General features: G+C 41.7%; 1 protein-coding gene across 3 annotated transcripts in view; it reads right to left on the bottom strand.

The window, feature by feature from the left end:
- Positions 1 to 14,781, bottom strand: part of sema6a (sema domain, transmembrane domain (TM), and cytoplasmic domain, (semaphorin) 6A) — a 100,696-nt gene that overhangs the window by 67,842 nt on the left and 18,073 nt on the right. The window lies entirely within an intron of this gene.

Raw genomic sequence — 14,781 nt, 5'->3', positions numbered from 1 at the left:
TACATTACACTTCCTAATCCTCTTTGTCTTCCTGTTCTTTACGTTCACTTTCTGGGTTCCTTGTCGGCCCTGCAACTGAACACCACATACATCTTCAGAATACAATAATGCCTCGTACCACAGACTCTGTTTCTCTCCATTTGCCTCTATGTCAGGAAGCATACTGTATATATTTATGGTGGTGGATGGCCTAAACTAAACGTAATTACATTCTGTGTTAGCCCGTGATATTGCGATACTGATAACAGAGTATCTTGTTTTCCGTGCATCATATCCAATAGCATTATGAATCATCTCTGATAATCCAGGACATTCAATCCAGCCGCTGCATAAGGGCCACAGTCAGTGACTGACAACACAACATACCACAGTAGTCTTTGCCAATGTACAAAATGAATCTGTCTGAATGTCGTTATCTCTTCAGACCATATTGAAGCAGAGATGCAGCTCACATCCAGCTCCAAACTAATGAAAAAGATGACAATGCTCAGGCAGGCCGATCATGGAAATGCCCTGCCGGTGTGCAAAATAAAAAGTATGAAAGAAAATGTGTCACACAGTGTGGAAAACCACATAAATGTTTGTCTGCAGCAGAGATTGTCATTACCATTACTCTTCTGACACAAGATGAAGTGACAAAACTTTTAAAGAATATTTATTGATTGCGATGTTGGCCAACACTAAACTATAGTGCAGGAACAAATGTAGGAGCATTAAATATATTAAAGGTATGAAAAAAGAAGATAATAAAACAGAATTGATATGACTGTGTAGTCCTACAAGAAACCAGTGTCTCTGCATCTAAATCAGATTAGAGCCAAGGCAGTCAGTGCAATTAGAGCACGCTATAAGCTACAATGGGAATAAGACGAGCTACTATGAAGGCAAGCTCCCATTCTGTACCTGCCTGTTTGTTCTTACCTTTTAAAACACATTTTAAATGTCTTTTTGAACCTGTCTCAATTTATGGCTAAAAGTCTATCCCTAAACTGAAAAGCTGTCCATCATTAACATGGCCCAGACCTCGTGTTATGATCAAAAAATGTGTAAACTAAACAAAACATTTAGCAAACAAACATAACCCCTTTAGGTTTATACGGGCGTGGGGACGAGTAACTCAATATACGTCTATGGTTGCTTCAGAGCTCAGCTGACAAGAACTAGCAGGCAACAGGTTAAAATTAGAACGTGTCACTTTTTTTTAAGTTGTAAAACTGAAACTTGCATGACAATCACAGAGGTATACGTTCATAAACACTGAATGCCTGAGCTGTATGAATACTTGTGCCCCAAGAGAGGAGCATTCTTTATAATGAGACCACAAAATCAATAGTGAGAAGCTGCTCCGCTGCGCCACAAGTTCATTTATGCAGCAGAGTGAGAGACAGCCCCAGGACAAAAGTCGGCAAGTTAAAAATGAAACAAGATCAGTATGGGGAAAGGAAACACGACTCTCCCAACATCCATCTTGTTGTAGCCTACTCTGAGAGATGTATTGGTAATGCAAGTGCCCACAGCAGTTTAAACACTTGGCTGGCTGGACCGTATATTCTAATTGTGAATGTAACAGCATGTGACAACTTAAAAACATGCGGGTTTCGTAAGGGAAGCCACTTTTAAATGGACGTGTTCATATGTTGCAGCGTAATTTTGGGTCTCAGACAGACAGATGACATGTGTTCTAAAAAAGAGAATCTGAGCGGCAGTATCGTATGGTGCATGGTTTATGAATCCCCATAAATAAATTTGAACGTTTGAAAATGCAGAACCAATGTGACATTTGAAAAGCGTCTACCTTCCTCTGCTCTGCTCCACCAGAACAACGGACATGTTGGTGTCTCTGTTTCTGCCTCCCACCACACATTTTGGCAAAGCACACCGATGACGTTTCAGCAATTAGTAATTCTCCACGCTGTGTCGCAGCGTCTTTGTGATCGCTAACTTCTTATATCAGCTGTGTCATGCAATCTATCTAATGGAAATGTTGGCTAAGGTTATACATCATGGCTTTAATTTTCCCCTGTGGGGAGTTCTTCTGACCAGAGCTGTGCGGAGCCAGACACATGGCTATCTCATTGACATGTCATAGCTGGTTTGGACCTAAAGTGAGAGCTTGTTGGGCGAAATTCTCATTTATATTTGTATTCAAAAAAAAAAAAAAAAAAGATTCTTACTTAATTATAATTTGGAATTTTTATGCCCATAAAAAATCTCTATTCATTTAGTCACCATTTAGTAACGTCATCTGCTTTACCCATCTCTGCAGACCCTGAATTAAACACCAGAGTAAAGTAGGAAATATTCAGTACCACTGAATAGCCAGTGTGCTGTCTTTTGTTTGTTTTATAGTTTCAAATCAGTGGTAATGAAAACACAGTTTGAGCTGCTTTGTTTCTTTTTTGTGATTAAATTAAAGCATTTCATCCAACAACAATGAAAAATGTGTGTGGTCAAGACAATACTTCAAAAATAGTCAAACAATAAAAACAGCAGTATGTGGAATAAAAAGATGTTTACAGTTGAGGATAACACTGCCAAATTAGTGAAAACTTTCAGTCTGTAAAAAAGGAACATTATTCTGTCTTATCTTTTTTTTTTTTTTTCACACCATAACTTACCAAGTGCCGTTCCTCTCAAGTGATAAAAGCTTTAACAGCAACCCATTTCACACTTCCAAATTTCATTTTTAACTGCTCTTAATTCAGCCAGTCACCGAGACAACAGACAACGAGTTTCACAATACACCACATGTAAAGCTTTTAGGGAAAGAAAAAAACTTCACTGCTTACTCTGACTTTCATCTTTCATCTTGAACCTTCTAACCTCCTCTACTGTGATCGGGCAACATCTTAAGATCTGCATTTATGACTTCCTGTCAGCTTAAGGACAGAGGAAAAGAGAATAAAAGCAAATGGTGCCAGGCTGAAGGTGGTGAGAGCCTCAGCCAGTGTGAAGAGACGTGGCTGTTGATTCATCGTGTGGCTTTGCTCTTGCCGGTGTTGTGTTACAGTCAGTCGGTCAGGTAGGGGGCATGTGCCCACCTGCACGTTGTACAGTGTGGAGACACGGGGGAAACCTGAGCCCGTCAAGCCCCATTCGTCATGATGTTACACTAATGCCAAGATTAGCGCTTCCTTTCAATCCAAACCAAAAAAAAACAGCAACAGCTATTTCCCTGTCTTCTTGTCTTTGTCTGTCTGCTGCTCTGTCTGCCTCATGGAATGCCAGACAACAAACCTACAGTGCATCAGGTATAAAATGATTGAAACCGACTTCCCATAATTATGGGCTCTCGCTGTCCATGGGAAGATCTGAGGAGAGAGTTTAAAGGGAAGGTGAGGAAGGATTGCTGAAGTGTGCTACATATAGAGAAAAGGATGCTCAAGATGTTGTAATCGCCTTTTATGGTTATGCATACGCATCTATTATAGCTGTTTATTCAATGGATGACAAGTTATCATGTCAGCCACTTCTCAGAAGACCCCCTTTTTGTGTCAAACACTTTGATATTTAATAGAGACAAAGGCACTGCAAGTCTTTATCAAGCCAAAACGATTGAGGGCCTGAAGACACTGATTCATCACCACAGCTGTGTGTTTCTTAATGCTTTACTTTCTTTTACACATGACTGATGAGTCTGATTTCTCACAAAGAGAAACGTCTGCGTGGAAACCAGCGGCTCTGCACGTCTGCAGAAACAGCAGCTGTAGCTGTTAACACCTGCACGTTCTAATGCTCACATGCAGTGACAATGCAAACATGATGGCGTGATATTTGCCATGCTCTTCTTAGTTGAGTTAGTTAGCACAGAGCATTTGCTAGGCAACACCAAGCACAGTTGAGGCCACATGTAACGGCATTTAGTTCCGTTTTCAATCAAAGGCCCTCGTATTAACGCTCCGAAAACAAACGGTCAGTGCGTTTACATGCATGTTAAAAGTCCGATTATAGTCGGACTAAGACCATAATTCAGTTTTAAAAATCGTGCTCTACACTGGCTCGCCGTACAGTTTAGAATTCAATTTAAAATCCTCCTCCTCATGTACAAAGCACTTAATGGTCAGGCCCCTTCATACCTGAAAGACCTAGTCTTACCTTATCACCCTCACAGATCACTTAGGTTGTGCTATAATTAAAAGTCGATATTAGTATAATTTTTATCAACACTCTCTGTTGCTGCTTTATAAATATAGATAATGTATGTTGTGATTTGGCACTATACACATAAAATTGAATTGAAGTGAATTGAATTGATTCAGTGTCTTATAGAGCGCTACAGCGCCACCTACGGAGGTGGAACGAGACATCGGCAAATTGTCCGATTGCCTGTCTTAGTCAGACTGCGGCCTTAGCTCGATTAGTGTCCTGACATTACACACGCCTACTTGTAAAATGAGCAGTACCATTTCATGCATTTTTTATTTATTTATTTATTTATGTCGGTCATGACATTTAGATCACTCATCACATAACAGTGCAGTTCACACAACATACATAACCGAAAGGGAAAAGCGGGAGAAGCAAAGCTTAACTAGTCCCGCCCCCATTATCATCATACATTTCATTTCCTTTTTTTTTATTTTTTTTATTTATTTTATAAATGTATTCTTGGACAAACAGCCAAAACGGCGTGTATTTACTTGGTGATTGGTTGCATGACTGTATATCTGGGTGAGCACGTGTGCATTCATGTGTTTCTGCCTCTGAGTGAAGGTGCTTGTGTGCTCTAACAAACCATCTCATTTCCCCATAGGGGAACTTAGTCTGGCTGCGACTGCATCCTCTGACACACTCGCATTAACATTTCATCCTGATTGTCTCTGTCAAAGTAATTCATCATCATTGACTGAACGACTGTGGCTGGAGCCTCCCCTGACTCCACATCTCGCTCTTTCTCTGTCTCGTTCTCTCTATTTCCATTTCTGTCCTCTCTCTTTACCTCTCACGTCCTTTCTCTGTGCTTCTCGTTCTCTCTCGCCTCCATCTGGCTCCTGAGATAAACACAAGTCTGGCTTTCCTCATGCAGAGGAAATATCTATAAAGGTGAACATAATCACGGTGAACTGCACTCGTGGCTGTGTAGTCCTATAGCCAACCTCCAGCTGAACATAACCCATCTGTCCACCTAATTTTTCTTTGCCCCCTTTTTTTTCTCTGTCCTCCCCTCACACCCGCCAGGGTTCAGATTAACAAGCAGATTATATCCCAGGGAAAATGTGATTAATGAGTTTGTCTGAATAATGTAAATCAAACTAATGGTACTGAAGACACAAAATGAAGCTGAGCGAAGCAGGAGGAAAGCAGAGATAGAGGAGGGGAGGGTTGCTCAGGGTTCAAATATCCACTCAGCTAAAAGGCAGCAACAGTAAGCAGACCTCAGCTGCTGTCACAGTGGCCTTGGAGAGATAAAAAGCGGACTGGCAACGTTCTCCCCTTTTTTTTTCTTTCTTCTTCTTCTTCTTCTTCTTCCCCCTCATCCTGTCCTGTTTTGATGAGTCCCTGGGGGTAACCTGCCCTTCTCCTCCATCCATCATCCATCCCTCAATCCAATCCTTTCATCCATCCAGTTGTTATCCAGCCCAAACCGCTACCACCAGCACAGCCACCATCGCTAATCCAAGGACAGAGCCGGTAGCGTCACAAAAAAAGCACGGGCACCTTCACATGCACGCAGTCACAGAGAAAGCCTACAAGACAGCACTTTACAGTCCGCTTACTGCAACAATGAAATCCGTGCTTTACTGACAGAGTTAGGGCGCCTAAAGACATAAGAGGATCAAGTTGCTCATCCGGTAACTTAAACCATTTAACTATATGTGCATTCAATTCCAATGACGTGCAATTTTAAAACAGAAAACAATGCAGAGGAGCTTTTTTTTTTGGTCAGACAATGGTGAGGCTTAATACCCTCATCACGCTTGCTTAATAAAAATGGTCCTGCAGAATTTAGGAGACTATTTATGTGCAAGGGAGTTTAACCAACTTAGTCATCATAAAGCTGCAGGGTTTTTCTGTTTTTTTTCTTTTTCAAAATGTGTTTTTTCTGGGGGTTTTAAAGGACGTTTAAAAGCTGCTTATTTTCACCAACACCAAAGCCCTTGAGTTATGTATTTGCCTTTAAAGTTTAGAGGCAACAGCACAAATTGGAATCAAGTCAAGATACCTATACCGTAAAACTCAGTGGTCATCAGATAATTAGCAAGCAGCCCATGGTCTTTTTTTTAGAAACCACAGCTTTTGTTTCTGTGGATATTATGTATTATTTATCCTTTTTAACTGACAGGCTAGCTGACATCTTGTCCAACCAGTCTGCATGTGCAATCCTGCAAAATGTACGTCTGTACCACCCAAACAGACCTAGTGTTTTTGGGTTTTTTTTTTTTTATTGTTAAAGAAACAAATGTCATTTCAACCACAATCATAAAACTGTAGTATGCAAGTCATCACACAACACTGGGAACACGACTGTGGTGGCTGCAGCACGAGTATATGACACAACCAGTTTCAACACATCTACCCACCAACTCTGTTTTTACAAGCTGCCTGAAATACACCTGCGCTGTCCCAGCACATGAGAACCTCAACTACAATACACGACTCGTTAACAAACGTAGAACACAGAAAATACTAATCATTGTCCTCTACCTTTTCTCAGCTTTGTTTTCTTTAATTGGCGACAGTTCACTTCTACAGTTTGTAAAGGAACCAATTCAATGCAGCAATACAGAGGACTTAATTGTTCATTATCATTTCTCTTTTGCAAAGATAAGCCATCTGTGAAATGATTCACTCTCTTGAGGCATATTTATGCAGTGAATTCAAATCATGCAATGACAGGTCGGGAGACAATTACTTGGTGAAGTAGTGAAGGTATTTGTGTAGATTTAGTAGAGAGGTCAGGCTGCAGGCCTGCAAGTCTAAACATCTTTAATGAGCAAGGTATACAAGGTATACAAGTTCAAAGGAGATCCTCTCCTAGGAGTAGAAAGGCAATGAAGTCAGTTGTGTTGAAGGCCACACAGGTATGTTTTTATCGTTTCCAGAAACATGCAGACCTCTTCCTCGCCCTTTGACACAATTTCTACATCTGTGAAAAGACAGATAAAGAGACGTCAACACGAGCTAAAGTAAGATTTATTCAACTACAACTCCACTGCGCCTTCCTTGGTGTCAGGTGATGGGCTGATGAGACTGGTTAATGGGCAAGACAAAGCCAACAGGCAACAGCAGCAGATTATCCCCCTTGTGTCATCAGAGCACTGAATCACTGTGAGTAGGTTCAGGTGAGGAGAGAGAGGTCAAAGACAGGTTTCACAGACAAAGGCTGTCACTGTGGAAGAGCATCACATGAATTTAAGATGGAAAAAACATATGACCTCTTCCATCACTACAAAGAAATCAAATATGCATCCACAGAAACATTTTATTCGCACTGAACTAGGCATTTAAGTAGTGTGTCTTCCTTACTACTAGGGCTGGGCAATATGGCAAAAAACATTATCACAATTAAGTTCAAATCAGTTGATACTTATAATTACCACTTAAATGCTCCTGAGTCAAAGTCGTTTTTAACTTCTTTATAAACAAAAAACAAACCCTCGTTAGACAGAGAAACATTTCACACGTCCATAAAATGTATGTGTCTCGAGATATGCTTGCACAGTGCATAACATTATACTGCTATATGCTGAACCTTTATTATATTGGTATTATATGAAATTATATTGAGACGGATACTTTTAATGAATTATTGCCCAGCCCTATTCACAACCAAAATAACATTGTCCCTGTAAGGAAGCTCAATTCTGGCAGCAATTACCCATCACAAATGAAAAAAGAAAACAAATTAGTAGTAAACTGACATCATTTTAAGTGGCAAGGTTTGTTGAGGGCCATTTGAAGACGACATTTAATTGCTCTATTTGTACTTGCCAATATTATAGAGGCTCCATTCAGACCTGGTTTTAACATCCATCCTGAGACATCTGACCACAAGTGGACAGAGCAAAGTACAACTTGCACAACTGCCTTTAAAACGTATAGTTCTGGATTTGTCTCTTGACTCCCGAGAGGATGAGTGAATCAAAGTACTGCATTGATTTTCCTGCCAACAGGAAATAGGATTTAAACCATAAAAAAAAAAAAACAAATTCAATCAAGTCATGTGTTGACCTGTGTGGATACTGTGCTGTGGCCACCAATAAAACAGCATATGGGCCCTTATTAGTGTTGTAAATACAGTGGATGTCACTTGATAAGATGGACTTTAATGTTTTTGTACATATTTAATGTGTTTGTACATATGCAGGTCACATGCCTACAGTATGTGTTTTTTTATCATATCCAAAGACACATTCCGGACGGTGTTGTCCATTTACATCAGGATTGCTGTTAGTATCAGGTCTGAATAGGGTCTAAATAGTATTGTGTAAATGGGCAGAATTCCCAGGGCACTAAGGGTTATGTTGATTATTTCCTGTTTTCCTATTTTCTGCTATTATTGCGAATGGTAATTGAGCACAATACAATATATTGTATGGCACTGCAAAATCACATGAATCAAAATTCAAGCCACAGTATCATTCATACGTTTTACAATAAAATAAAAAGTAAAATGACTCTCCATAATGGGGCTGAAATACAGTCCGTGGGAAATGACACTGAAATTGCAGCTAGAGAAAATCTCTGAAAGAGCACCAAATCATTTTTTGTAATAGACTGACAGCCTTGATTGCTTTTTTTATGAATATACACATATAATGAACTCGCAACAAAGAATTACATCCACATAACTTCCTAATTCTGTTGTTTTTCAACAGCAATATTGTGTTGCTTTTTCCTCAAGCAAATAACAAAGAGCAAGTAAAAGCAATACATGTTTTGCAAGTAGATTTAATCCACAAACACCAACATACAAACCCTCCAATTACAAAATGACCACCACTCCACCCTCCTCTATAGATAAACTGCTGCATTTGCATCTAGAGCTGGTATAGAGCCGATGCAACACCAACACAAGCTAATCCAAGAAATGTGCCTCAGAGGGTTTTAACCCAGGGGGAGGGACTTATAGTAGTGCATGTCCTCAAGGAGCAGATTAACTATTTTGAAAGCAAAGGTGACATCCATTGCTGGCTTGGCATACAGGCCAGCCTCTCTAACTCTGCGTGAGATGCCGTTTCTCTTTCTGTTTGTCTCTCTCATTCTACAGTTCAAATATATCTCTCCCACATTTCTTTCTCCGACTCATTTGTTCTTTGCTTCTAATCAAGTAAAAGAACAGCAGAGGCTCAGCGAGAGTGACTCCGGCAACAATCAGAGTCGCCTGAGTACGGAGTGGAGCCAAGGCCATAATGAAACACTGGCAGCACAGGGAGGACTGTCGGTTAAAAGTTATTATGCTGCCGCACTGGCAGTGCCAATGACTGAATGGGAGATGTGGGACCTTGGGGGCTCTATCCATGGGGAGCGCCACAAATGTGTGTTGAAAACGAGAAAAGACATAATCATGGGATACCGAGGAACGAGGGTGATGACATTATACTCAAAAACAGAGAGGTGAGGGAAGAGCATGAGGGAACGACAAGTGGGATGTAATTATGAGGGCTTCTCGTGGCTGTGTGGGAGCAAGGGAGGAGTGGTGAGAGCGAGGCATCACAAATAATCTACCCGAGGGACTAATGAGATAAGTGGCAGCGAGGGAGGAGGAGTTAGGGATAGTGAAGGTAGGGGTAGGAGAGTGCACTATACACTGGAAACACTCGTGTTTACTTAAAGGACAACAAAGACGAAGTGGCACAGAAAAACATTGCATGGTAATGCAAATACATCCCCCCCATTGCCACCAAAGTGTTTTGATTAACTCTAAGAAGCAGCATGAAAGATTGAGGGAGGCAGGGGAGAAGGAAAAAAAACAACAGCAATGCAATCATCACATTTCGTTTGCCTTTTCTGTCTGACTAAGTAAGAATGTGTAAACAACAATATGGCGGGTGACTGCTATAATAACTCACGATGGAGTCATACTCTCCTCACACAGCAAACTTTTTTTCTTGTGTGACCTGCATTATGCATGAATTCTCTCTATAGACTGTCAAGGGAAAACTTGGACACAGCACTCGCAATAGAAAGCACGAAAAACTTTATGTCTATAGTATATACATATATGTATATATGCATAATGTGTATCCCTAATGAATTGTTACATAAGCCCCTCTTATGTGCTTTCCTAGAAACTGTGTGAGTCCTCTTCCCTCGCAGTATGAAGACATCCTACCTTAAGTGTTCACTGGGAAGAAACATCCTGGTGAGATACTAGCACACTCCGGCACATACCCTGGGAGTGAGGCCACACACACACACACACACACACGCACACGCACGTGCACACACTGAATGAACATGCCGTACATGAATGCACATGAAGGTCTTTATTTTATTGTATCTATTAGTGTCTCTCTCTCTTGAATTTTCTCTCTCCTTCTCTTACTCAAACATACACACACACACACACACACACACACATCCATACCAACACAATTCAGCACCGTCATAATGAGGCCATCATGATGGGTGCAACACAGAGTTAACAGACAGTCGTTTGTACCACGCAGCCAAGGAGTCTCCTCATGTCTCTATCTGGCACTAGACCCCTTGTGTGTGTGTGTGTGTGTGTGTGTGCTCGTGTGTGTGTGTGTGTGTGTGTGTGGCTGCCAGGCAGGGTGGGCCCCAGTGGAGAGGACTACATGGCATGACCCCAACGAGAGACTTCCCTCCTGCAGGCACTAGCACTCTGCTCCTGGCAGCACCAGTCAAACCACGAAGCTGTTCCTATACACGTTTGTCTGTTGGCATTTCTTGGTGGGCCAAAAGAAGCATACATACATACTGTACAATAGAACCTCATTGTCCAGTTGCAATGATTCCAGCCTCCAGGGCCTCCAGGGCTGATTATAAGAGAGCTGTAAAATGAGAGCTGTAAAATGATTCAACAGCAGCAAAACATGCTATGCCAGTTTAAATAATTGTTCAACATCAGTCCTATCTTATAGTAGCACAGTAGCAAGAGCACTGGGCTTTTGGAGATGCCAGTGTTGTTGTCAGTGAAGTAGACGTGGTCAGTTGAGAAGGCTGTTTTTTTTTTATCATCTGTGGGATGAATATTTTGTCATCAGTTAAGTTCAGTTTGATACCACTTGGTAGTCCAGTTGGTGGCATGCTCTTGTTTTGGTGAGGGTAGCGACATCTAATAGCTGCACCAAAGATTTGAATTGGTAGAATCATAGATGAAATGCTTCTGAACAATGCTGCTGTAAAATGAATGTCACTAGATCTAGATCCGAGCAACCTGTATATAAAACTTTTTAGGGGAGACAAACAGGTGTTATTTTGTATATATCCTGTTTTTGTGTTTCTTGAAAGAGCCACACTAGGACAGGAGAACATCCTATTCCAAAATAAAAACAGTACAAGACCAGATTTCAGGTCCAAAACTCGATACACTCAGTATCAAGTCAAATTTCTGGTTTGAATCAAAGTTGAATGAGATGACTGCATGCTCAGTGATGGAAAAATGCAAAGAATATTCAGATTCAGAAAAGCATGTGCTGAGATAAATTGTTGGGTTGTCTCACTATCGAAAAGAATGAATTATGGATAGTTTGCATCACCCCACCCAACTCTGTACCACTCCCTCTCTTTCGCTCTTTGTCTGTCAAAATGTGATGAGCTAAGAAACTCAAGATGCAGCTTTGGGTGTGAAACTATATCCTCTCTGGGGGTTTCAGCCATTTTGTTAAATTTGCATCTTAACAACCTTTCTGAGTAATTGAAAAAGTGGTATGAGAGCCCAGAGTCTTGATCTCTGATATGGTAATTACCTTCCATTTATGCCACAGACTTTCAGGGAGTCTGAAGATCCAGAGGCAGCAGCTGTCTTTGAGGAAAAGGCATAATGACCTGCATATGTCTCCTTCTTCTTGGGAACTACCAAGAAGCATTTGGCTGCACATTTTCATCTGTGGTTGACATCTCTGATTATAAGATCTAGTAAAGTTGTCTAATCTTCTAATGGCAGCAGAGGGAAGGCAGCAAGAATTTTAAAAAGATGGAGTAATGGGGTATGGGCGGAAGAATAGGGGCAGACCTTTCATGTGGCTTTACCCTACTTTAAAATGGGTTCCAGAAGAGAGTGTGCTGCCTTCACAGAGCGCTTAAGTCAAAGCTTTTGATGACATGCTACTGGTTCAACATAGTGTGTGTGCAGAACACACACACACACACACAGCGTCACAACCATGAAATCCTTTGTTTAAAACAAAGTCAAGTTGGGAGGTAAGCTGTGTAGAAGTAGGAAAATGAGCTGAGAATAAAATGAAGACTGTAATGAAACAACATAAAAGTGCTCACCACTGACTGAAGCACACAAAGGCATGCAAATTGTTTCTTATATTAACATACATTATTTCATGTAGCAAGCAGTTAACTGCAACAAAGCCGTGAAAATGACACTCCGTCTACAGATGCCATCTAACATTATTTACTGTCCGTATGCGAGCAGGTTTTTGATCTTCCTGTAAACATGACAGCTGAAACCAGGCAGCTTTTATCATTTACTTCAGCACCATTTTTTTTTATCAATATCATTGGACACCAATGCTGCAAAACGTCAAAACAAATAGCTGAGAGGGACAGAAGGATCTGATGCATGGATTTGTCTGTCTTGGATCATATACACACCCTCACTGTTGGCAAGTGTGCATGTATATATGGCAAGAACCTTACGTAGACAAGCGCGGAGGTAAAGCGGTGTAATATCAGGTGAGCAAACGTGCAAAAACAGCAACACCTGTGTATGTGCATATGTAACACTTTCTCTCGCTTATCAACACCACAGTCACTTAATTAGGTGAGGTCATTCGTCAATTGAACTCCTCTCTTTTAAGAGTCAGGCCAACCACTAATCACTGTCAAGGGAAGAGGAAGACATAGTGCAAGTCAAGGATGATCCATGACACGTCATAGCCCCCATTCAAGGATTTAGCCTCTTCATGACTTTTCAATAAAGTATTAATAGTACCTTCATGGCTCACTTTTCATCAAATACAATACCTGAATACTAGAAAAGGGCAAAAAAAAAATATGAAGCTCATAGAAAAAGAAATAAAGCGTTTCCTTATCTAAAAGAAAAACGTGATCTTACAGTGACTGATGGCTTCCTGCAGACATGATGTCCTGTACAATGTCACTGTTTGCGCTTTCTGTGTAATGGTGCTAATTACATACAGGACATTATCCCTTGGTATACATGTAAGTCCTCCTCTAAGTCCCAATCAATACAGAGTTTGTTAAAGAGCCACTAATGTCCGTGGCTCCATGCTTCGCAGACACTAACGACCACGCTCTGGATCCAGCTACGACAGCTGAAGACACCCAGTACACACTGCGATCAATACTTTCTCATACTGGCTGAGCTAAGCCCTGACTGCTCACTGTCTGTCTCACCATCTGTCTCATTGCCTGTCTCTTCCTATCTCTCATTCCTATCTGACACTCTAACTTCACCTCTGTCATCCCAGTTCCTTATCGCTGCTGTGCTGCTGAAGATGCACTATCGCTTACTACAAACAGTTTCTATCTCTCCATCTATACCTCCCATCCATTCTCTTCCCCACTCACTTATTCACTGTCCATCACAATATTTCTCTCTCTCTGTCTCTCTCTCTCTCTCTCTCTCCGTCTATCCAACAGCTCCATTGTCCTTGGGTCAGGATGAACAATGTTCACCCACATGGGGCCCCAGTGCAGTCTCAGCCGAGAAGGCAGGGTGCTCAGGAGAACACCCATAACTCAGTGTTTCAACTGGACTGTGGGATAAAGGGAAGCCTCACACATGGCTGACTATGTGGGTCAGCCTTGGATCATTTGTAGAAGAGGCCAGCAACTGGCACCAGAATCCCCTACTGCGGGTGTGAGAGAGTGGGAGAGACAGTGAATGAGTGTGTCGTGTCCCCTTGCAACCCAGTGGCATGGGCCCCCTCCTGTTCATCCCAGCCAACTATTCTATGGGAAACCTGCTCTATCTCTCCATCCCTGCTGCTGCCTTCCTTCACCCCCATCCTATGTGCAAACGCACCCTGATGCCTTTGTGAGCAAAAGGGGACAAAACAGGGTTTTTTTTGGGGGGCCACCAATTAGTCCTCCCCCATGGGGTGACATGGCCGATGAATAGAGGGACCCCCAAACCGTCCACGCATATAATCCAGCCTTCTTTTTGGAGGCTACACTGTCATAGCCACACAGATTCATCCTTGTTTACAGAAAGGTCCTTTTCTTGATTTAAAGGCATGGCCTGCTGGACCTCCCCAAAAAAAGCGAGCATCCGGATGCCAGAGAGTCACTTTGTCTGGAGAATAGGATGGAGCTTGTTCTTCTCGCTGTGTGTTCATCTTGGTGGGACGTTTTTTCATGGGGCAAACGACGGGTCAGTTAAGAGAAGGTGAATTTTTCCCATCAATCACCATGTGACATAAGCAACAATAGCAACTTGGAATCCATTACCAAAACAAACAAAGACATAGCAGGAGAGTCTGCAGCAGGGACCTCAGGCCAAAGAACGGGCTATGTAAACGAATGTGGTGATTGAGTAGGCACAGGAGGGGATTATGAATGGCCAAGCGCAATCTCTGGTAGTCAAAAGCACAGTGACGAGATGTCTCAATAGTTGCATTATCATTGAAGCAAGCTCCTCCCCCACAACGTGTTGATGCTGGGTTAGATGAA

The sequence above is a fragment of the Solea senegalensis genome, linkage group LG5, assembly GCF_019176455.1.
Source record: "Solea senegalensis isolate Sse05_10M linkage group LG5, IFAPA_SoseM_1, whole genome shotgun sequence".
NCBI lineage: Eukaryota > Metazoa > Chordata > Actinopteri > Pleuronectiformes > Soleidae > Solea > Solea senegalensis.
The sequence above is the reverse complement of the archived record's forward strand: the minus strand, read 5'-3'. Positions and strand labels throughout refer to the sequence as shown.